The sequence below is a fragment of the Phymastichus coffea genome, unplaced genomic scaffold (assembly GCF_024137745.1).
Source record: "Phymastichus coffea isolate CEN01 unplaced genomic scaffold, Cenicafe_Pcof_1.1 PCOF00022, whole genome shotgun sequence".
Lineage (NCBI taxonomy): Eukaryota > Metazoa > Arthropoda > Insecta > Hymenoptera > Eulophidae > Phymastichus > Phymastichus coffea.
Window position 1 is genome coordinate 3,733,030 of NW_026706833.1, and position 25,254 is coordinate 3,758,283.

The following is a 25,254-nucleotide window of genomic DNA, read 5'->3' on the forward strand; positions in this document are numbered from 1 at the left end:
TTATTTTCTTACCAGTATGATTCTCAACTTTATTTATGTAATCTAGAAAACATGTATACACTTCATTCTTTGTTTTTATAGTATAGACAATAGAAAATTTGCTGTAATCATCGAGAAATGTCAAAAAATAACTTGAGCCATCATAACCAGTAGTTCTATGTGGCCCATTTAAATCTGTATGTACTATTTCTAGAATTCTACCTGCTCTACTACGATTTCTTGTTAAATGGCAAATTATGCATTTTATTCTGTAAACATGTTCCACATTTTAGGTGAATATTTTCTAAATTTTTCGGTAATCCATCAACTAAATTGTCTTTACACATTTTATTTAAATAATTAAAATTTATATGGCCAAGCATTCTATGAAATTTTTCTTTTTCAGTCATTTTGTTTGTATTATAAGAAAATGAATTTTGAATTTCTATTTGACTCTCAAGTATATATAGACCATTTGCCTTTTTTGCTATACCAATAATGTTATTCGTTTTATTGTAAATTAATGACTGTTCTCGAATTAATACGATTTTATAATTATCTGTTATTCTCGCGTAACTGAGTAAATTTTTGTCCATTTTTTTAACTAAAAATACATTGGATACTATTACTTCATGTTCTATACCATCTACATTCAAATACATTAAAACTTTTCCAATTTCTGTGACCTTTAACGGTCTGCCATCACCTACTTTAACACATACAGGTTTATTTAATTTCGAATATTCAATAAAGTATGATTTATCATTAATTATGTGGTCGGAACAGCCACTGTCAAGTATCCAATCTACCTTTTGAAAACCATTCACACAAACATTATTGCAATTTTTATCTTTACTCTGTAACGGGGTTAAACCGTTTAATAAATATTTCGCGTGATTATACTAAAGGGACACGCGTGAATCGTTAATGCTCACTGCTTATCCGGGAGAGCACGAGAAAGCATACGCCGGTCAACCGATTATCGTCTATAACCTAAATGAAATTGAGTGGAAGCTATGTGAATCGAGAGAATAAACGAAAACACTTGTTAATAGTATGAATCGGATCTTTTATTGTTCCTCAAAGTTCACACGGAGTCGGCCCGCGCGTTTGTTTACACGCACGCTCGCTCATCGGCAACATGCTTTGCCGGTACGCTCGCCGCTCTCTGACATTAGAGCCTTACATACACGTATCGAATACTGAAAATTATTTACCCGACATGCAATTCCGATCGCGTAATTAAGCTGGCCAGCTTACCTTTTACTCGCAGACGATCGAAGAGAATAACGAACACTACGCACAGCACGTAACAGTTTTATTGTTGTTTATAGTGTTCGCGAGTCGCGGGCGCGCACACGCACTGGTTTCGCCCTCGATGGCGAAACCTCTCACACTTTCTCTCTTCCTCGCAGTGGCCTCCGACAGATGCTTGTTGGCTCCTTGACGGCAGCACTCCTGGATTCGCTAATCTCGGCTGTTTTCAAAGTGTGTGGGTGGCAAGGGCACGGTAATTGGCGGCGATAACAGCGATAGCGGGCGGACTCTCGGATGGTCTCGGCTCCACTAGTTCGAATCTTGTCGCGCGCGTTCCGTCTGCTCGCGTGCCGAATTCCTTCGTTACATGTTTTTGTCCCCCCCGGGAGGTGCTGCCCTCACGGACAACAATAAGGTTAAGTGACTAGCGCTAACTTGACGATTACCGTCACAGCCCCCTTCCAGTCTGGGCCTATAGGGTCCTTGACGATGATCCCGTTAGCGCCATACTTTCCGAGGAGGAGGTGAGGAAGGATAATAAAGGATCATAATCCGAATAATGTCAAATCTATATTTTATTGGACGACAGGGCGACGTGTCGGTGGTCCTGCCCACGGGGGCAGGACATCATCACCTAGCTGGCCTTGGTGATATCTCCTGGCCCTGGTCGTCCAATGGAGGTCTGCCGCGTGCCTCCCACCCCAGTCTCTCCTGGACCAGGTCGGCGTGTTGCCGCACGCGTGGGCAGCGGTCCGTACGGGTCACCCCGGGGTAGTGGCACACGTTGCACCCCTCCCACTGAGCGCGGGAGAGGGTGCCCCTTGGGAGCCCTCGCTCACGGGGGGTCAGAGGCAACCCGTTCCTACGGTTCGGGGCGGACCACAATGGTCTTTCGACCGTGGAATCCGCACCCGAGGGGCCCAGGACCACATTAATGTGGATGGGCCCCGTTGCCTGACCGCTTTGGCTCCCGTCCACGTTGACCACCAGGGTTACCCCGCCTTCTTGCGAGCCCTGGTGCGGCGTCATCTCCGACCTGGTTTCCGGAGCCGTTGTTCTGGTCCCGGCGGCCGGAGACTGGGGGAGGTTGTTGGTGTCGCCACTCGCCGGGACCTCGATGGCCTGGCGGAGGCGCTGCTGCACGCCCCTGATCGCCGACGCGAACTGGCGACGGCGGGACACCACCTTCTCCCAGTAGTCCAAGTCTTCCGGGTGGTGTCCCGCGGCTGTGTACGCATCGAACTCTGCGTACACAGACCGTTGGAGGGTGTTGAGGGTCGTCCAGCCACGCTCGACTTCCCTCAACCCCTCGACGATGTCTCCCCAAGTCCGCCCGCCAGACGGGGGTGTCTGACTGGTGAACCTGGGGCGCCAGGTTGCGTCGGTGGCACCCTCCTCCGTCTGGGTGCCGATGGTCGCGGTCGGGGCTTTCCGGGGAATTGGTCCTCCCCGGGGTCCGGGCAGCGGTGTGGCGTCATCTCGTGCGATGCCGTGAGTCTTCGACGGCATCGCGGTCGAATCGTCGGCCGGGAGCTCTTCAATGAGCACGGATGACGAGCTCTCGTGAGCTCGCACCCGTGCTCGCTCCTCTTCCTCCTTCCTTTGGCCAAGCAGGTGGAGCGCGGCATGCACCACCCCCTCGACGGCGGGACCTAAGTCCAAGCCGATGAGGGCGGCTGCCGCTTGCTCGAACTGATCGAGAGTAATCTGCATCCTGTAAATGTCCGGCGAGTTAGTATCCTACAAACAACTTTGAATATCGAAGGTGGGCGCCTGATCGGCTGCCCAGGGCCTTCGTCGCCGGAATCGAAGGTGGGGTCCTTGGCGTCGGTCTCCCAGGTCCTTCGTTCGCCGTGTATCATGCATCCACGGTTGTCGCTTTCGGTGGTCTGCCCCTCTTCCTCTTCACGATGATGGGAGGAGGGGCTCGTGTCGTTTGTCGATGTTGTGTGGTGTGTGTTGTTAGCGCGGACTTACGAGGTCTTCCTCGTGGGCGCTTCGTCGGGTTAGTAGGAGGGATGTGTAGCGGGACTCGGCTGGGGGGATTACGGCGAGTACGGCGAGGTGAGTTCGGGATTGTCGCGTCGTCATTTCGGAGTGTATTATCTGAAGTGTTGGCGCTCCCGTTTCCGTGTACCGATGTATCGCTCGCATTAGGCGGGACGTTCATCGCCTCGGCTCCCTCGGTGGTTGAGGTCTCGTCGTCATCTCGCGTTCGAGGCCCATTTGCCGGTATGTTGTCGTCTCGTCCATAATAGGGTTTGAGGTCCTTAGCATGTACTAGCTCTGTGACCTCTTCCTGTTGGTTGGCGAGGCGATATGAGTTGGCGCCGAGTACCTTTGTGACGATAAAGGGGCCGATGAACTTGGGTGCTAACTTCGCGGAAATGCCCTGTGCCGCGCAGGACAGTATGCGGTTCTTTTTCCACACCCAGTCACCTTCTTCGAACCTGTGGTCCCTGTGTTTGGCATTGTAGTACTTAGCCTGCCTCAGGGACTCATCCGAGGCGCTCTCGTGAGCTCGCTGAATGGCGGAACGGCTCTTCTGCATGTGCTCGTTCCATTGTCCGATTCGAAGCAAACTCTCTTCCTGTTCGGCGAGCTCGTCCATCCGTTTCCGGAGAGTATTCGGGGCTCCCGGTTGTCTGCCGTAATTGAGCATGGCCGGACTAACCCCGGTGGAACTATGAACGGCCGTATTCAGCGCGAACATGAGTTCGGGTAGCGCTCGGTCCCATTCCCTATGATTCCCCCGCAGATACGACGTTATCATCGTCTTCAGGGTGCGGTTAACCCTTTCCGTAGGGTTAGCCTGTGGGGCATAGGTTGGGGTGAAGGTCCGTTTTATCCCCTGGTCTCTCAGGTATCCGTCCACCAACTGATTGCGGAACTCGGTGCCGTTGTCGGACAAGAAGATCTTGGGTGCGCCGAAACGTAGGATTATTCGTTCCCGAAGTTCCTTCACGATCGTCTTGCCGTTAGCACTACGAATGGGTATGCATTCGACCCATCGTGTGAATACGTCGATGAATACCAAGACGTATTCGTGCCCTCGTGGGCTCTTTGGGAAGGGTCCGGCGATGTCGCCCGCAACCACTTGCCAAGGCGTAGACCATGTTCGGTCCTGCATGAGCCCGCGCGGTGTCCGTTGCTCGACCTTGCACTGTTGGCAGACCTGGCACTTCTGGACGTATCCCTTCACGTCCGAGTACATTCCCGGCCAGTAATAGGACTGGGCGACTCGGGCGAAGGTCTTCTCGCGTCCTAAGTGTCCTGCTGTCTCTAGGTCGTGATTTTCGAACAGCACCGCTTTGCGTTCTTCTGGGGGCACGACGAGTTTCCATTCTTCGCCATACTGATCTCCTCCTGGATGGTCATAATTCGGCTTTCGGTGATACATCACCCGGCCGACCACCTTCCAATCCGGGTATCGCTCTGGTTGACCCTCGACGCGTCGGAATTGATCCGTGTACCAGGCGCTGTCCCTTGGCTTCGGCTGGTCCATCGCGCCAACCTCTGCCTTCGTGGGCTCGAAAGCGCGTGATAAGGCGTCGGGCAATACGTTGTCTACCCCCTTTCGGTATTCAATCTCGAAAGTATGGCCTTGAAGTTGTAAGGCCCATCGGGCAAGACGTCCAATTGGATTCTTCAGGTTGTATAGCCATTTCAGGCTATTGTGGTCAGTTACCACCCTGAACGGGTACGCTTCTATGTATGGGCGAAACTTTTGGATGGCCCACACGACCGCCAAGCATTCGCGCTCCGTAGCTGAGTAGTTTTGCTCAGCCGGATTAAGGACTCTGCTAGCGTACTCTATGATTCGGTCGCCGTCTCCTGCCTTTTGTAACAGGACGGCCCCGATTCCGGTGGCGCTAGCATCTGTCTCCAGCACGTACTGCCCATCTGGTTCTGGTAATCCCAGGCATGGTGCGGACATCATGAGTGCCTTAATTTTGGCGAAGGCTTGTTCCTGTTCCTCTCCCCACACATATTCGCTCTTTTTTCCTGTTAACCTCGTTAACGGTTGAGCGTGTGTGGCGAAGTCGGTCAAGAATCTGCGATACCACGAAGCTACCCCAAGGAAGGTGCGCAGCTGTCGCACATTTCCTGGTCTTGGGTACTCCATGATCGAGCGCACCTTTTCAGGGTCCGGTCTGATCCCTTCGCGGTTGATCAGCAGGCCGAGGTATTTGGCTTCAGACTTACAGAAGACGCTTTTCTCTCGATTGATCGAGAGACCGGCTTCGCACACCCTGTCCAACACGGTTTTTAAATGTCGTAGGTGATCCTCGAAACTGGACGATACCACTATGATATCGTCCAAATAGGCGAAGGCGAATTCGCCTAGTTCGGGACCGATCACACTATCGATCAACCGCTGGAAGGTGGCACCGGCGTACGAGAGGCCGAACGGCATTCGTACGAACTGGTAATGTCCCAGTCCAGGTACGGTAAATGCCGTAATCGGCCGAGATTCGATCTTGAGCGGGATCTGGTGATACGCGCTACTGAGGTCGAGCGTAGATATATAGCGCGCATTTCGCAAGCGTCTTAATATATCTTGCATAAACGGTAAGGGATACGCATTCGGTTCGGTGACTTTATTGACCTTTCGGAAATCAATACAAAATCTGTATGAGCCGTCCTTCTTGCGTATCATGACCACTGGGCTCGACCAGCCACTGTCGGCTGGTTCGATTACCCCTTGGGTCAACATTTCCCTTACCAGTTTATGCATCTCTTGCTCGACTCTGTGCGATACTGGGTAATAACGCTGTTTAATCGGCTTCGTATCGCCGACCCGAATCTCGTGCTCGATGCCTGCCGCACATCCCAAGCCCAACGGGGCTCGGGATAGGGCCTCGTCAATGGTCTTCTGCAGTATGGTCTGTTGTGTAGCCGAAACCTCGGCTAGTCCGATTGTGGCTAATCTCGGACCAGCCTCCAAGCTAGCTACCTCCAGCTCCATTTTGGCCTGCGATCCCTTGAACAGCAGCGTGTTATCGTCTGGATCAAGTACCGCTCTGAACAACCTGATGAAGTTCACTCCTAAAATACATTCCTCGGCGAGAGTAGGGAGGATGGCTACTCTCGTCGGCATTGTTAACCCTCCCACGGTGAACGGTAGCAGGGCGTGACCAACGATCGTTACTTTGCGACCGTCTGGTAGTCCCGCTGTACCCGCGTGGGTGGTGTTCAATCTGACGCCCAGCACAGACGCTATTTGCAAGGCATTACTTCCCATGGCTGTGGTGGAAGCTCCCGGATCATAGAGGGCCCGTATTTGGAATTCCCCTATTTTTACCGGTAGCCACCAACGCGTCTCCTGTTCCGGTGAATATCGGGAAACAGTTTCGACAGCTCCACAACCTTGCCCCTTGTTCATTTTAGCGCTAGCCATTGTGCTGTCGCATGGCCGAGTGACGTCACTCGTCGTCCAAGCTTCCTTGGTTCGGACGGTCGGAGTTTTCTTGGGGCTCCCTTTCGACGGCTTGTGCGCCTTTACCCGTATCCTCGGGGGCGTGTGCGATTCTTTCGCCATCGCCTCGGTCGGTCTAGGGTCCCTGGCTTTACTAGCGTCGATGCCCTCATCCTCCATGCGCACTCCACTGCCACGCTTATCTTTGGCGTCATTAATGGAGTTCTCGTCCTCGACGCCCAACACGCTCGCTACTAACGGCATGGGTTGTGTTGGCGGAGGCCTCGAGATCTCTTCGGCGGGGTTTGGGCTAATGGAATGAGGAGTGTGATCAACCCCATCTATCCACTCCTTTGCTCGTTTCCCTTATTACATTGGGGACAGAACTTCCTATAATAGCCCAGTAGGCCGCGCTCGTGGCATTTGATCGGCCCCGAGAACTCTCTTCCTCGTTTACGGGGAGTCTCTGACCTTTTACTTCGGTCCTCGGACGTCGAGCTTTTATCGGTGCGGTTACTCTTCATTTCCGCCGATATTTCCTTAAGGGTAACAGGATTTGGTTGAACGCGTCGTTGGGTGGGACTTTCTTTTCACCATCGACGGCTTCCAGACTCGGGTTAGGTGCTGCCCCCGGGGGCGTCGGTGTGTAGACGACCTGGTGCGTCACCTTCTCGAGTACCTTCTCCATGCGTTCCAATCTATCGCTGACTTCCGGTTTATCACCGGACATGGAAGCCACTTTCCCTTTACGAGCCTTGCCCGCGTCGGTGCGGGGATGGTATGCCATCTCAGGATACAAGGTCGACTGAGGGTCTGGTATCGTCCGCTCCGTCCTCCGCTGATGCAAGTTGTTTTGGGCCGTCATGGCCAGGTCGTTTAGGGTCCGTACAGAGTCAATTTCTGATCTCCGTATCTGGCTCTGTATTTCCGGTAAGAGGTTGGCATGTAGTAGGTCCAGCTGGCTTTCATGCGTCATCCTGGGGTTCAGCCGGCTCATTAGACCCATTAAGTTCGCGATATACACATTCGCGGGTTCGTCTGGGCCCTGGTATCGGCCTTGGACCTCCTTGGTTAGGTGCTGCTGTTGTTGCCTGCTGGTCCCAAACCATGCTCTGGCGTCTGCCTCGAAATCCGCGTAGGAGAGCCATTCGTTACGCATAGCTTCGTACCAAACGAGGGCGGGACCGGCGAGTAGCTCGGATACTGCCAAGAGCATCTCGTCTTCCGTAAGTCCCGCGCTGCTCCTCGAGCTGTCCAGCCTTGATAGGAAGGTGTCAATGCTCGCATTGCCTTCTCCGGAGAATCTGAGCTTCCATCCCCTGACGATGCGGCCAACGTCTCTTGTAGTCGACCATGGGTTTGTCGTCTGATGGGATGACCACATGCTCGGCGGGTGGCTATCCACTTCAGCATTAACTCCACCGAGTTGATGCTGTCCACCCTCTCCGAAATGGGGCGTCCGGTGGGGGTTCCTACCGGCGGCCCCCGTGGGCCTCAGTCCGGGTCCGGTTGGAGTGCTCTGGGGTAGTCTTGCGTCGTAATGGCATGTGAAAGTGTCCTGGAATGTGACACTTCTACGCGTGTTTTCCGGTCGAGGTTCCTCGCTGGAGCTGTGCGAATCGTCACGCCGCGTAGTTTTGCTTCCTGCATTTTCCAGTTCCGTGATCCTGGTTGCGAGGGTGTCCATGTGTTCCTGCACCCTGATGTTGGTCTGGACGATTTCTTGCATCACTTGGGTTAGGTCAGACGCATTTCTGTTTCGCGATTCTTGTACTTCCCATTTCTTTTCATGTTCTCTGCATCGGAAGATGAGGTCCTGTATCATAATTGCAAATGCCGGCGGGAGTTTAAACTGGTATCCTTCGTCAGTTTTTATAGTAATCTCTTTATTACTATTACTATTTTCTCCGCTGTCCAGGGCATTCGCGATGTTTATCGCGGTTTTCTGAACTCGCGATATCACGTCCGCACTCTGTAGTAATTGGGCTAGCGGATGTTCTCCCTCTTGCTCGGATGCTGTGTGTTCCTGGCATATGGATACTATTAGCTCCGAGCGTAGGGCGGCTCTTTTGGTTGAGCTGCTGTTCTGGTTGTCGGTTTCCGCAAAGTCCGCTGCGGAATAGTCCCCGAGTAACCAGCTTTGTAAACGTGCAGCTCTCGAGAGCTTGGTTCCGCTAGTTTTGAGCTCCAGGTGTTCGAGGTACTCTTCGATTTCCTCCTCCTGGAGCGTCAACACCCAATTTTCTATTTCACTCTGAGTGCGGTCCATGATTTTCTGTTAGGTTACTCGCGTTGGATTTGTTTGTAAAAAAAATACGGGTATTATACGCGCGTGCGAGTGTTATATTAAAATTCGTGCGCCGAATTGAAAAATAAAAAAAATTTTTATTTGCCAACACTGGGCTTGATCAAGGGCGCTTAATGAATTAATTGCCGAAAGATTCTTTGCTCGTAAATACGCAATTTAACGATCCTACCTATCAGACGTACTAACTGTTTGTTAGCACGGCTGTGTGAGTTAGTATCTAAAATGTTGCAATGAGCGTTGTGCGTAAACACCAATAACCGCTTTTAATAATATTAAAAAAAAACTTTTATGTTACGACAATGACAAATAAAATTATTCGATTAAATTAATTCCGTTTGAAAATTGCCGTTGTTAGTTTTCCCCGGGCCAACGGGTATAATATTATTTACGGCAACTTTCAAAATTCGTTGGTGTTTACGCTCGAGAATCTTTCGGTCGCACTCGCACGCGTTCACAGGTTTGTTTACAAATTTTCGCCGCGGCGGGCCTTCGCAAGCTAGCTAACAGGTATTGTTTACACTTGTGGCTTTCGGTGTCGAGTGCGCACAACAACACTTGACTGCCACCTGAGCTATTGGTTGACCGAGCGCGAGGTTAATATAAAGAACCGGTGTTTTGCACAATCAAAAACACCGTAGGTTCTTTAACGTTGGGCGCCATGTAACGGGGTTAAACCGTTTAATAAATATTTCGCGTGATTATACTAAAGGGACACGCGTGAATCGTTAATGCTCACTGCTTATCCGGGAGAGCACGAGAAAGCATACGCCGGTCAACCGATTATCGTCTATAACCTAAATGAAATTGAGTGGAAGCTATGTGAATCGAGAGAATAAACGAAAACACTTGTTAATAGTATGAATCGGATCTTTTATTGTTCCTCAAAGTTCACACGGAGTCGGCCCGCGCGTTTGTTTACACGCACGCTCGCTCATCGGCAACATGCTTTGCCGGTACGCTCGCCGCTCTCTGACATTAGAGCCTTACATACACGTATCGAATACTGAAAATTATTTACCCGACATGCAATTCCGATCGCGTAATTAAGCTGGCCAGCTTACCTTTTACTCGCAGACGATCGAAGAGAACAACGAACACTACGCACAGCACGTAACAGTTTTATTGTTGTTTATAGTGTTCGCGAGTCGCGGGCGCGCACACGCACTGGTTTCGCCCTCGATGGCGAAACCTCTCACACTTTCTCTCTTCCTCGCAGTGGCCTCCGACAGATGCTTGTTGGCTCCTTGACGGCAGCACTCCTGGATTCGCTAATCTCGGCTGTTTTCAAAGTGTGTGGGTGGCAAGGGCACGGTAATTGGCGGCGATAACAGCGATAGCGGGCGGACTCTCGGATGGTCTCGGCTCCACTAGTTCGAATCTTGTCGCGCGCGTTCCGTCTGCTCGCGTGCCGAATTCCTTCGTTACATGTTTTTGTCCCCCCCGGGAGGTGCTGCCCTCACGGACAACAATAAGGTTAAGTGACTAGCGCTAACTTGACGATTACCGTCACAACTCATAAATTCAAACTTATTTTCTCTATTAACTTCTGTTCGCGTAAAGAACGTATCACTTGATCGATTTTCTTCTTGATCGCTGTACATGTACCTTGCGTTGGGTTGATACCAACCTCAACCACGTCCTCTGGACCCATTACCTCTGAAACCATAACTTCTTCCTCTGTTGAAATTTTGTTGATTTTGTTGATTGTTGTCGTATCCTCCGCCGACGTTATTGAAAAAGCCTCTCACTTGGTAATTTCCATCATACGGACGCCGTTGGAGTTGTTGTTGTTGATGAGATTGTTGTTGTTGTTGATTATAGTGTTGTTGATTGTACTGGCTACCTCTTGGCCATTGTGCTCTTGCACCTCCTTGACTACGACACTCTCTTGCATAGTGTCCTCTCTTGTAACATTTGTGCAATCAACATCACGAGCTTCGGTTTTAAACACGCTTGATTTTACATTATTGTTATTACAACTTTTAAATTTAGTCTCATTCATGAATATTTTGTTTTTCACATAGTCACACGTTTTATCTTCGTCTTTTAAAGTGTCAATTAAATCACCAAGATAACTTAAAGAGTCTGGAAGAGTTTTTAATAAATAATCAAGTTTTTCAGGTTCATTTAAAGTTGCACCCACACCTTTAAGTTCATTAATTAATTTTTCAAATTCTAGAAAAAATGTTTCTGAGTTTTCAAAGTTTTTTAGTTTAAGTCTATCGAGTTTGTTTCTCACTATGATTTGTAATGCAGTTAATGTTTTTAAATACATATTATCAAATTTTTGCATGATTTTAAACGCACTCGTTTCATCACCCACGAACTCTAATTGTTTATTAGATATACTCGAGTATATTGTAACAGGCTGCCGTTTAACCGTTAACCTATTAAACTTATTCGTTATTTCGGTCAAACGACACCTTGTTATCTACGTGCCGTAAGCACGTCAACCTACCTTGTCCGGGAGTACGCCTGCGCAGAGTTCCCTCGCCAAGCGGAGTTGGGTTCGCGAGCTCGCCACTTGGCGGCGCTGTCGCGCTTGCTTAGCAGCGCTCCGTCGGCCGCTGCTGGAAACTCAAGTTGCAGGTCGCTTCTCTCGATGTCTACGCGATCCGTGCCTTTTTACCGGCTTATTCGAACCGAACGTAAATAATAACAAGCACCCCGGACAAAGGAAAGACAAAGCAATAACTCGGTTACGAATAGCTATTGAACGCTTTATTAAATTCGATCAATTACACGGGGGATTTGTAGAGATTCACGCACGCGAAGTCGATTGACAATGTAAACGAGGGGAGAGAGAGAGAAAAACTCGCGATCGTCGCGGACTAAACGCTCGCACGCTTTAACAATTTCACCGCGCACACTGCGCGGGATCACCTACAAACAACAATAGATAATTTTGAGCACCTACCGCGGATCAGATGGGGATACGGTGGCCAACCGTATCCAGCCCACTAACTGTTGATTGGACGCTTCGATGCTCCCCGCTCTGCTTATTGCTGTGCTGCCGCCGGGATCACTCGCTGCTGGGGGTGCTGCTAAGGCTGTTGAGCGAACCTTCGCAACCGCCGAGGTCGCGCACGTTGAACAGTGCGCGCACTCGGCACTCCACTCGTGACAGTCACTCCTGCTGCGAATGCACACTCTGCCCCTGCACCCTTTCACCTCCGCACTCACTAGTGATACGCTCGTCTCCCAGGATCTCTCAGAAGCTGCGCGTTCGCGTTGGTAGCTCACAAAGGGTAGCTCGATGTAGCCGGACTGAGTGACACAGTCATACTGGCTTACGAGCTCTCCCCTCCCGGTCATTGCCCCTACGCGCCCTCTCTCTCTCCAACCGATCGCGGCTGCCACACTCAGCCGCTTCTTAACCTACGCGAGTCGAACGATTTTCGGTAATCGTTGCAATATATAGTTCATTGCTTTAATGTTTGATTCATTCCACGCTACTGCATCAGTGTATTTCTCTGTTTTCTCACGCGTCGCTTGGTCCCTACATTTTTTCCACTCTAAATATAATAAAATTCTTTTTTTCCATAAACTGTAATCTTGACCATCCAACACTGGTACTTTAACATCTTCTGATCATTTTTACTTGGTATCGTAACACGTGTTCTTTTTAAACTTATATTTTCAACTTTTAATCTTAGCGCATCTCGTTAAATTTTACTTAAATCGAAAAATTTCTTTTGGATAATTTATTTATACTTTCTTTAGTTTATCTTGTCATCAATATTTTTGTTTTAATATGTTCTAAAGTTCGATTTTTCTCTTTAATTTTTTATCGCCACGTTTTCATCGTTCATTAGTTTAAAGTTCCCTTTTTTTTTTTTTTTAAATCGTTTAATCTTTAATTTTAAATCACACTTTTGTTTATAGTCTTTTTTGATTTGTTACTATTTTATTTCTTTTCACTTAGTTCATAACCACGTGTTATCTTAACAGCACTTTTATCGTAACCACGTGTTGCTACCATGTTAAATATTGTTATGTAGGATCGATAAATTATTGTTCATTAGTTAATATTTTATACTTTAAGTTATAAATAATATAATGTTTATTATATAACTACAATGTTAAGTATTTTTAAATTATGTTACGTTTCATTACGTAATGTATATTGCAACGGTAGTCGATTCAATTAATCGAACCGTTCGCGATTCTGATTTTCGCGCGTTAGTTCTAAGTATTGAGAGAGAGAGAGGGGGCGCGCGATCTTTTGAATTGGCAGTTACGACTCAGCTGTTGATACGAGTGGATATCGCCGAATTTTGTTTGCACTGTTTTTCTCGCCGAGTAATAGTTTTATCCAGAACAATTACGCGTGCGAGTGCAACAACGTGATCAACAGATTGCAGCGTTACGGTAGTAGCAGTTTTGCAGCTGATAGGCGGTACGAGGCAGCGCAGCTGATAATCCAGAACCAGAGGTAGTTGATAGTTTTACTGACATCAACAATTACGGCTGATCACCGTAATTGCACCGCAGGGTAGGTGCACCTCCCTTAATTATCACGTGACAAAATACATTTGGTATTTTGTCCAACCGTGTTAGCGTTAATTTTTTGTATTCGCGCCGAGCGTTAGATCGCGCCAATATTCGAATCTTCCCTCTCTCTCTTTCTCACCGAAAATTATTTAATTGTAAATCCTATTCGCGTGTGTCAGTCTATCGGCCCGACAAAGACTGTAGAGATTTTTTATTAATAAAATCTGTTAAACTTATTCGCCGATTTCGTCATATAATTTTCCTAGTAGTTTAAGCAATTGAAAAAGGCTTAGGTTTTAATCCGATTACAGCTAGGGGATCAAGTGGATTAGGAGTAAAGTCGCTTACACTTAAAACTTATCGAGTGTCACAAGGCACGTGACTCAAGGTGAGTTCAACTCCGCTTGATCGAAGACAACTAAGTTAAGTCAGCTGACGTTAAGGCGAATACTCGTATTAACATACGTGTTAACGGAGCGGCGGTTTGCTCTGCATCGTGGGAGTTTTCTCTTAAATAAATTTCTCATTTTGTAGATTTATCCCCCCGTTACAATATATATATATATGTAAGAGCCATTACGAGATGCGCTCGCTCTAGTAATGTGTCGGACTAACTAAACTGCTCGCGCTCTATTCACACATACATACGTCGCTGCGTGCGCATCCTCATACTCATACTCGCTTGTATACAATATATAGATACACTCTATATACAGCATACACAATTACTTCAAAAACTAACAACCATCATTTTGGTTAACTAAACACTTGTAACGTCTTTGAATATTCCTCTAGCACTTATGCAGATTCTTATAGATACCGTTCCGAACGCTCTCGCAATTCTAAGCATCATATCTAGCAGAGCGTCGCTGGTTCACGGTATACAATATTCTTAATATAATTTCATTGGAATGTATCTAGAAGATTAAAATCTGGTGATCAGCTGACCATCTATGTAGACTCCTTCAACTAAACCATCTGTCATTGAAGAATTGATCAAGACAATTTATCACTCCAATGATGTTATAAGGACGTGCGCCGTCTTGAAGCCACCTAATTTTTCCGTTTGCAACAGGTATATTTTGAAACATTCCATTTAAATTTTCTGTCAAAAATCTTGTATAAATGTATCGGTCATAGTTTCGAGAAAAAAATACTGTCAAATGACGCGATCTCCAACAATGCCCACAAAAAACATCACTCGCCATCTATCATCGTTATCAACTTCTCTCAAGTTGGATTCATTTTGACTTTGCAAATACCAAGTCCTAATGCTTTGTCTGTTAATTATACCATTTTGATGAATATAGACTCATCAACAAAACATACACGGCATAAGAGTTAAAGATCCTTCGTTATTTTTTTCTACATAAACCGGCCGAATAAGAGTCTTTTTCCAGCATCACCAGGTCTTAGTCGATGCCCTTTTTTGAGTTTGTACAAGTATCTTGTTGTCTTTGACATCTTCCTAATTACTTCTCTGCCTGCCCCTGTAATATAATTTATATGCGTAGACTTAAGCCAAAATTGAAGTTAAAGAAAAATCGTAAGACTTTTTTGCTTCTAACCAAGTAAAATATTTCTACTTCTATATTCTATTATATATATTATTATATTATTTGCAACGATTACCGAAAATCGTTCGACTCGCGCGAGGTTAATGAGCGGCTGAACGAGAGAAGCCGCGATCGGTTCGCGAGAGAGAGAGGGCGCGTAGGGGCAATGACCGGGAGGGGAGCGTTCAACAGGCAGTATGACTGTGTCACTCAGTCGGCCTGCATTGTCGCTAACCTGTTTTCCGTGCCTTTAACGCGTTTTCGTTTGGTGGTGCTTGAGCGAACAGCGTGACTTGAGTGCGTGAGTGGCCGCAGCAATAGCCGCAGCAGCAAAAGCAGCAGCAATAGCAGCAGCAGCAATAGCAGCGACAGCAGCAACAACAACAGCAACAACAGTAATCGCGGCGATGCGGCGAGCAGCGAAGCAGCTTTTCAGCAGTTTGTTGTTCGGATACGGTTGGCCACCGTATCCTCATCGTTCTCGCAGTAGGTGCACCTTCCCCTATTATTGTTAACAGCGTGCGATCCCGCGCAGCGTGCGCGAAGAGATCAATTGTTGCGTGCGAGCGGTTAGTTCGCGGCGAACGGGTTTTCTCTCTCTCTCTCATACTGCGTAGATTGTCATTCGCGTTAGCGTGCGCAAGTCTCTCGGCAAAACCCCCGTGTAATTAAATCTCCTTAATAAAGTGAACGATAGTCTGTACTTAACCGAGTCATCGTTATTTAGTCTTTCCTTTGTCCGGAGGTCGCGTCTATATTTGTTTACATTCGATTCGAATTCGCCGGTAGCGTAGCACGAGATATTTTAGACTAAACGGCAGCCTGTTACATGGCGTCCAACTAAAATTAGGACTCACACACAGGGGAATTTGCATAAAAAGAGAGAGCGACGCGCGGGAGAGAGAGACGTTTGCGCGCGTGCGTAATAAGGTGCGAGCGGGTAAAATAACGCGTGGCTCGTTCGGTACGTGCTCTGCGGTAGGGAAAAGACGCCTCTCCGACCCAATAACACCTGCTTTTGTGAGCCGAGAGCACACTAACCCCAGGGGTCGAAGAGACGTCCGGAGTCGCTCTAACGCGAATAAAAGAGGTGACAAATTGTATTTTGGTTTACTTTTTGCTTTTTAAGTGGTTATATACACCTTAAAGTATTTAAGTGGGGGTTAGTCACCGAGCGACAGTACCTGCAGAGCGCGCAATTGGGGTGTGTGTAGGGTTAGATTTACTAACCCGGTGGAGCTAGCAAACAGTTAGCCTCCACCTATAGGCAGGTAGTTGCGAAGTGGAAGTTCGTACTTCCTTAGAGTACGCGGCACCTGCACACACCCACAAGCCACGTGTATTGTTGCCTTGGAGTTAAAGGCGTATTTGGGTAGTTGCCGATAAAAATCGCAACACCCCGCTCGCGCCTTGGGCGATAGGAGGCGGTAGTGGTCGACTAGGGAAATTAACCTCAACCGTCACCTACGCCCCAGCGTAAGCGAAATGGAGGATACCGCCGACGCGATAACCCGGTGGGCTTCGGAACTGCCTTCGACACAGCTGGATAGATACCTGACGCAACTGGAGTTGCGTACAGACGGTCCCAAGCTGATGCAGGCAGTTCGACTAGCATATTGGTTGTTAGGCGAATATATCGACCTAGACTTCCAAGGAGCGGCGTTGGATAGGGAGGCGACACAACGCAGGCGAAGGAGCCGAGAAAGGTGGCTGGAGTCCAGGCGACAAGAATTAGAAGCAGCTGATGCCGAGGATCTTATCGCCCACCCACTCATGCTGCTATATAGGGATGAGGTGGTAGAGGCGAACCTGACGCGGACTCTCGCGGTCTACGACAACTTAGAGGAGGAGACTCAGAGCGAGACGGGGGAGCGAGAGCCCGCAGAGGAAGGGGTAACCGGCAAGGTCAAGGGGCCCTCGGAGGGGGTCAGTAGTGAGCACAAGGGCTCCACCGGATCGCCAGATAGGCGAAGAGCTCGACGCTTCGAAAATGAGGAGCTACAACCTCAAGAAGAAGAAGAGGAACGGTGCGTGACAGAACGATTAAAAGAAGAGATCGAGCGCAACCGTGTCGGGATTAACCGCATACTTGAGATGCTGGAAAGGCACGATCAGGTATGCGCGCGGTGGAGCGACCAGGTGACCGCCCTGCAGGTGGAAGTCCAGCAGCTGAGGAGCAGGGATCCCACCAATCGACGAACGGTCGTACCAGAGCGGCCCAGGAGAACCGTGGACTTCCAGTCCACGTATACGTGCCACTACGACCCAGGAGTGCCGGGAAGTACTCCGGAACCCTAGAGGTCAACCCCTGGCGAACCTCGGGAGGTTCCTCAAAGGCAGGCGCCTTTACGGACGGAGCAGCCGCTACGCAGAGGACCAAGAGACGCCGACATGGGGGAAGAGCAGGCGATCCCTGAAGGATCCGCCTGGTATGACGCCAATGCGGTGTCAGGGTACTATGCGACTCGGGATGCGGGTAGGATAGTCCGAAGATAGAAGCTGCGATACTCAGGAACGGCTTCAGAGTGCGTAGACACCTTCTTGTCAAGACTGGAGGATCTACGCGCGGGCTCAGGGCTAACGGACGGCGAAATCTTGTGCTCGGTATCAGAGCTCCTCGAAGGTGTTGCGAGGACCTGGTACGAGCTTAACAAGTTCAAGTGGAGGAGTTACGCCGACTTCGTGGCTGGCGCACGACGTTGGTTTGGGTCAAGTGAGTTGCAGCAACAACGATTGCTGCAAGAGGCCCAAGCCCGGTACCAGGAGAAAGGAGAGCTGGTACGAGAATATGCCTGCCACCTCCTCTTCATGCTGGCCCAGCTACGCCCGCCGTTACCGGAGCAACGACAATTGGATTTGCTGTACGCAAATCTCCTATCCGCCATCCGAATGCAGCTGCGGAGGAACGCGTTCTCCAACGTGGACGAATTCCACGCCCGGGCGACTGAGATCGAGACAGCTTTGCGGGACGACGAGCGCCCGAGGACCAGGCTGGAGCCTACGTCCACGTTGTACCCCGAGCACATGGGGGTGTCAGTAAAGGCACCACCGCCCCGGGCAGGACCCCGAACGGCGGCCATGTCCAACAAGCCTCGGGGTAGGGAACAGCTGCAACCCGAGTCACCGGTTAAAGCACAGGCCAGGAAACCCGAGGACCGGTCCACAATCGCTGCAACGCAGGCGACAGACCGAATCGAAGACCTGTCGTCGTAGATTGCGACCCTGTGACGCGAAATGGACCGGTACTTCAAAGAGAGGAAGGCTAACTCTCCCAGGCGGCCGAGGGGTCGACCGCAAGAAAAGGGGAGGAATAAAACCCCCCCTGGGTCTCCTGGCCAGCGACGAGAGGGTCAGCGGAGAAAAATAGATTTCTCCCAACCAATCAAGTGCTCGTCTTGTGGCAAACTGGGCTTCACCAGGAGGTACTGCCCGGATTGCAACAAGGGAAACGGGCAGGGAAACGGAGGACGGAGGTCCCCTCCGCGTCCCCAGTAAAGGTGACCTCTCGTCGCGGGTCGCTGGAACGTGGCAGGGGCCCGTCAGCGACCCCAGGGTTCAGGAAGGTCTCGCCAGGGATATCGGACCCCACGAGACCTGGCAGTGCGGTGGCGTTGGAAGCGACAGCGACCGAGCAGATGCCTGATCTGGGTAACCGGGCGTTTTGTATCCTCGAAGGGTACGGAGGCCGGATTCAGGTGGTGGAGCAGGGGTTTGAATGGGTCGGAGAGGAGACCGTCAGACCCAAAAGCTCCAGGAGACCACCTGACGCTCCAGAGGATACACCGGCGACCCAGACACCAGCGGGTGAGAGCACGTCGACGCGAGTAGCGGCTGCCCAGGGCAAGAAGAGCCGCGAAAGCCTCCCGTCCACAGAGGAGAGATGGACGGAGAAAGCTCCCCGTAGGTATAGACCCGAGGATGAGACCAGATGGTGGCTTCAGGTGGGGATAGGTGCCTACAAGTTGAGGGCACTCTACGATACCGGGGCCTCATCAACGGTAATGGGTCAACTCGGGCTTAGATTGGCATCGGACATGGGGCTGGGCCTGGACGTCACGCGTGCGGGAGAAGCGAAGCTCGCCGACGGTCGCCCATGTCCCATTTTGGGTCATGTGATTTTCCCCTTCACGGTAGGGGGAATCACAAAAGATGTAAGGGTCGCTATAATGCCACTGCTGTCTGATGACTGCTATGTCGGCGCGAATTTCGTAAGGGAATTCAGCGCCAACCTGAACCCTGACACGGACCAGCTGTACTTGGCGAAAGCCAAAGTGGCGGTACCGTTGGAAGTGGCAAGCGTCACTGGTACGTCGTGCCTCGCACCCGTAGGCCTGGTAGAAGCCACGGAAGCACAGCGTCAAGAAGTGGCTAGCCTCGTCGACGGATTAATTCCAGACGGAGGCGAGTGTTTAGGCTGTGCTGTGGGGGTCGAGCATGAGATATACATCGGAGACGCTCGACCCTGTAAACAAAAGTACTACCCGGTCTCCGACAGGGTGCGAGATGAAATGCACGCGCTGGTCAAGGCCATGCTGGACAACGACGTCATTGAACCAGCAACCAGCGGGTGGTCAAGTCCAGTGGTAATGGTGAAGAAGGCAGACGGCAAATATCGGTTCTGCGTAAATTACCAGAAGGTAAACGCGATAACCAAGCCGGACGCCTATCCATTGCCCTTCATGAGCGACATCCTGCGAAGGATCAGGGATGCTAAGTTCATCTCGACGCTGGACTTGAGTAGCGCGTACCACCAGATACCTCTTAAAAAGGAGTCGCGCCCCATTACGGCGTTTACAGTCCCCGGCCTGGGGCATTTTCAGTTTAAGAGAATGCCCTTTGGATTGTCTTACGCCGGCGTGACCTTCCAGAGGTTGATGGACAGAGTGATTGGCCCGGATTTAGATCCTTTCGCTTTTGCTTACCTCGACGACGTGATTATTATCTCGCCGTCCTTTGAGGAGCATAAGCGACACCTGGGATTGGTTTTACAACGAATCCTAGGTGCGGGCCTCACCGTGAATAAGATCAAAAGCCACTTCTGTAAGTCGGAAGTCAAGTACTTGGGGGTCCTAGTGAACCGTGATGGGGTAAGGCCAGATCCAGAGAAGATCAAGACCATCATGGAGTACCCAGTACCATGGACGATCAGACAGGTGAAGCGATTCATGGGGATGATGTCGTGGTATCGTCGCTTTATACCCGACTTCGCGACAATCGCTGAGCCGATAAACCGCCTGACGAAGAAGAGCATCCCGTTTGCTTGGCAGCAGGAACAGGAGCAGGCTTTCGAACGGTTGCGAGACGCAATGGTCTCGGCACCAATCTTGCAGTCGCCAGATCCCAACGCGCAGTTCGTGTTACAAACAGACGCGAGCGATAGTGGGATAGGCGCGGTGTTGACGCAAGAAATCGATGGACAGGAGCGCGTAATTGAGTACGCCAGTCGCCCCCTAAACAGTGCGGAAAGGAATTATACAGTCTCCGAACGAGAGTGCCTGGCAGTAGTATGGGCTATCGGGAAGTTCCGGCCATATGTTGAGGGGCACCACTTCAAAGTCATCACCGATCATAGTTGCCTAAGGTGGCTCCACAGTATGAGGAATCCTACAGGAAGGCTAGCGCGTTGGGCGCTAGCACTGCAAGGGCACGTTTTCGATATAGAGTACCGAAAGAGAGACCTCAACGTGGTGCCAGACGCTTTATCTAGGGCCTATGAGGAGGGGGTGGTAGAAGTGGGTGCCATAACTCATCAGCCGGAAACTGCCGATGCCTGGTACCTTCAAAAATACAGAGAAGTATGCCAGGATCCACATTCTCAGCCTACCTGGAAGGTAGTTGGAGGGAGATTGTATCACTACAATCCAACTGAGGAGAGCGAAGGGTCCATCGACAATGAGGAAGCCTGGAAGCTAGTGGTTCCTGCCGAGAAAAGACCTCAAGTGCTCGAAGAGGTATACGATGCGCCAGCAGCGGGACACCAGGGGAGAGAACGAACGTTCTCCCGGGCTAGGCACCTGTATTTCTGGCCAAAGATGTACGAGCAGGTCAGAGAGTACGTGAGGAGTTGCCCGGTATGTCAGCAGTGCAAGGCGGAACAAAGGCCGCCTTGCGGGCTGATGGGTCGTCGAGAGGTCTCGCGACCCTGGCAGGTGGTGGCCAGTAATATTACTGGACCTTTCCCAAAGAGCTCGAGAGGGTTCGAGTATATTTTGGTCTTCTTAGACCTGTTCACTCGGTGGGTAGAGTGTGTACCCGTCCGTAAGGCCAATGGAAGGACCATCGTACGGGAATTGCACGAGAGGGTGGTAACCAGGTTCGGCGCGCCCGAGATATTTCTTTCGGACAACGGGACCGAATTTAAAAATCAGGAGGTCGATGCCTACTTGTCGAGGAACGGCATCCGGCGCGCCCTTACTCCAGTTTACCACCCACAGGCAAACCCTACAGAGCGAGTGAATAAAACCCTCAAGGCCATGCTCATGTCGTACGTGGAGCGGGACCATAAGAGCTGGGATGAGCACCTGCCAGAGTTCAACTTCGCGTTGAACTCGGCAACTCATAGCGCGACAGGTTATAGCCCGGCTATGCTGGTCTTCGGTAGACAGCCCACTCCCCCCTCGACCTTTAGGAGAGCCCAGGATCAGTTGGCTCGGGAAGCTTCCGAGGGCCAAGAACTGATCGAATGGGGTGAGCACATGCGCCAGTTACCCAATTTATAGGAACGCGGTGGCTCTAAGTCCAGGGAGGAGGCGGACCGTCAGGCGGTCTACTATAACCGGAGGAGACGCCAGTCCGACTTTAGGGTTGGGGACTGGGTGTGGAAGCGGAACCGTATCTTGTCTTCCGCAGCTCAGGGCGTTTCGGCGAAGTTGGCGCCGAAGTATGCTGGTCCCTGTGTAATTCAGGAGGTATGTGGGACTAATACCTACCGCCTCGGTAACCAGCAGGAAGAGTTGCCCGAACTGATCCACGCCAAGGACCTCAAGCCCTATTTCGGCCCATTCTCGGACCAGGATGACGAGGAACCGGGAGTAGGGGACTCAACACCGTTGGAGGAAGAGGAGGGCGTTGGCGACCCGCCAGCGAAGATTGAGGAATCCAGCGAGGATCCGATATGCGAGCGCGTCGCGATTGCAGCCCCCGCGAACGAGTGTGAGGAACCCTTGGCGGCCCCAAAGGTACCGATCGAGGCGCCGGCTAAGCGAGGCCGTGGTAGGCCGCGTAAGAACCCTGCGTGCGAATCTCAGGAGCCAGGTGGAGATGACCTGAATGGCAATGCGGCAAGGGGAAGAGGCAGGCCCCGTAGAACCACTTAGCTCGTGCGGAAGGTGGTCCTGCCAGCTACCCCCGCAAATGGGCCATATTCGCGAGGAAAGCGCAGGGGACCAGGACGTCCTCGTAAACAATAGCGTCGAGCGTGACGCAACGACGGTTAGGTTAAGGGCTAAACCTGAGACATCCCTTAACTCCCCTCTTCTTCTTTTACAGATGGAGAGGAAGCTGGTAGTGAGTGAGGAGGCCTTCGAGACGGCCACCCAGATGTTGCTCGACCTAAGGCTGGGTCCGGACGCCGATCGGCTGATCGACGACGTTAGGAGATTTGTCCGGGCCCAGGTCGAGGTGGCCGCCAGAGAGGGCCGCTCGCGCCAGCGGGTGGACAACTTCCTCCGGGAAGGTATGATGGCTCATACCAGGAGGCCTGAGACCCGGGAAGCGTCCACCTAGACCGACGGCCCGTCCGAAGAGGGCCGTCGGTCTAAGTCCACGACGGACCAGGGGGTGCAGACCCCAGAGCCGAACCAGCCGACGACGGCTGACGGCTCAACACAGTGCGCCAGGCCGAAAGAGGCCTGTGGCCAGGGGCAGTGGGTCTGCAACCACCCCCCCGGGTCCCCCAACAGGTTGGGCTTGAAAATTCCTGGAGGCACGTGAGGTTGGGCCTCCAGGAATTAGAAAACGCTTGGGAATTTGTCGGGGAACTTCAACGCCGGGTGCACGCACACCTGAGGGAGTTCCTCGACTTCCGCGGCGCCCAAGAGATGCTGGGGGAGTGGGCTCCTGTGGTCCGGCGGCAGAGGGCATATGGCGAGGCCCTGCTGCGCGTAGACCGGGGACCGGAGTCCCCAGCGGCCGCGGGCCCGCCGGCGGTGTTACCACCGACGGCATCAGCTGATAGGGCCGCGGCCAGGACTCCGGCCAGGCCCCCGACGCAGACTCAGGTCAAGAGAGTCTCGGGGGCCCCCGGCGCCGGGCAGGAGTTCACGGTCCGCGTGGACGGGTCGGTTTCCAACCCTACCGTGGTGGTGCGCACCCAAGGGGGCGCACATCCGCCACGGTGGGCGGCATTACGTTTATCGCCGCCCCGGTAGCTCCAGCCCAGCCGCCCCATCCACCAGCAGGGAGCCAGGGCCATGGAGCGGAGCCTGGCCCCAGTGGGCGGCCGAAGAAGGGCTGCTACATATGCGGCCATCCCGGGATAACCACAACATCCAAGTGCCCCAACAAGTCGGAGCACTGGCGCTATCCCAGGCATAAGGCGCCGGGAGGCTCCGGTAGGTGATGTTGAGGAGTGGTGGCCCGGGATGGGCAAATAAAGCATTATGTAAATGAGGATGGATTGTGTTAGTTTCTCCCCTTTCCCAATCCTGTCCTTAGGGTCGCGAGTCGGTGAAGTAGTTCGGTCCGGTAGTCCGAAGCTAGGAGGGGGCTGCAACGATTACCGAAAATCGTTCGACTCGCGCGAGGTTAATGAGCGGCTGAACGAGAGAAGCCGTGATCGGTTCGCGAGAGAGAGAGGGCGCGTAGGGGCAATGACCGGGAGGGGAGCGTTCAACAGGCAGTATGACTGTGTCACTCAGTCGGCCTGCATTGTCGCTAACCTGTTTTCCGTGCCTTTAACGCGTTTTCGTTTGGTGGTGCTTGAGCGAACAGCGTGACTTGAGTGCGTAAGTGGCCGCAGCAATAGCCGCAGCAGCAAAAGCAGCAGCAATAGCAGCAGCAGCAATAGCAGCGACAGCAGCAACAACAACAGCAACAACAGTAATCGCGGCGGTGCGGCGAGCAGCGAAGCAGCTTTTCAGCAGTTTGTTGTTCGGATACGGTTGGCCACCGTATCCTCATCGTTCTCGCGGTAGGTGCACCTTCCCCTATTATTGTTAACAGCGTGCGATCCCGCGCAGCGTGCGCGAAGAGATCAATTGTTGCGTGCGAGCGGTTAGTTCGCGGCGAACGGGTTTTCTCTCTCTCTCTCATACTGCGTAGATTGTCATTCGCGTTAGCGTGCGCAAGTCTCTCGGCAAAACCCCCGTGTAATTAAATCTCCTTAATAAAGTGAACGATAGTCTGTACTTAACCGAGTCATCGTTATTTAGTCTTTCCTTTGTCCGGAGGTCGCGTCTATATTTGTTTACATTCGATTCGAATTCGCCGGTAGCGTAGCACGGATCACGCGAATACCGGTAGACGGGAATCGTCAACGGAGTTTCCAGCAGCGGCCGCGCGAGCGCCACTAAGCAAGGGCGACAGCGCCGCCAAGCGGCGAGTTGGGGGAACCCAACTCGGAGTATCGCAGAGACTCTGCGCAGGCGCACTCCGAGACAAGGTAGGTTGATGTGCTTCGAGCACACAGATAACTAGGCGTCGTTTAGTCATTTTATAGGTACGTTCAAGAGATATTTTAGACTAAACGGCAGCCTGTTACATATTATATGATTATATTATTAGATATTAATCTGTTAATAATCTATTAATCTACTAAAAATTCTAAGAAAATAATTTAATAAAAAGGAATATTTTGTCGTATCGAATGAAAACAATTTTTTTTCTGCACGTTCTTCTACATGTTATTAATGATATATTTTACTCTACAAAGTATCTACTTAAAAAAAAAATTGACTATAAAAATTCTTCAACGACTTTATCGTTCTTTTTCCAATCCATGAAAAAACTATTAATGTAAAACTTTTTAATTAATTTGACGTTTTGATGTCCACATGTCGTTGTTAGTAGGTAAAATAGAGGCCTCAGCTCAGTGGGAAATCAGCTTACTGAGCTGATAACGGTGCATTTTGACTTTGACACTGTCAACTCACCTACTCCCCCCTTACTGAGCTGAAGTGCTCTCTGAGCTAATGTCCGTGGATTCTATGTTCCACACATTCAGTTCATGGTGCCCCCTCCCCTTCTGTACTAATATGCTCCCTGAGTTGATGCCCGTGCCTTCTGTGTTCCATGCTTCCGGT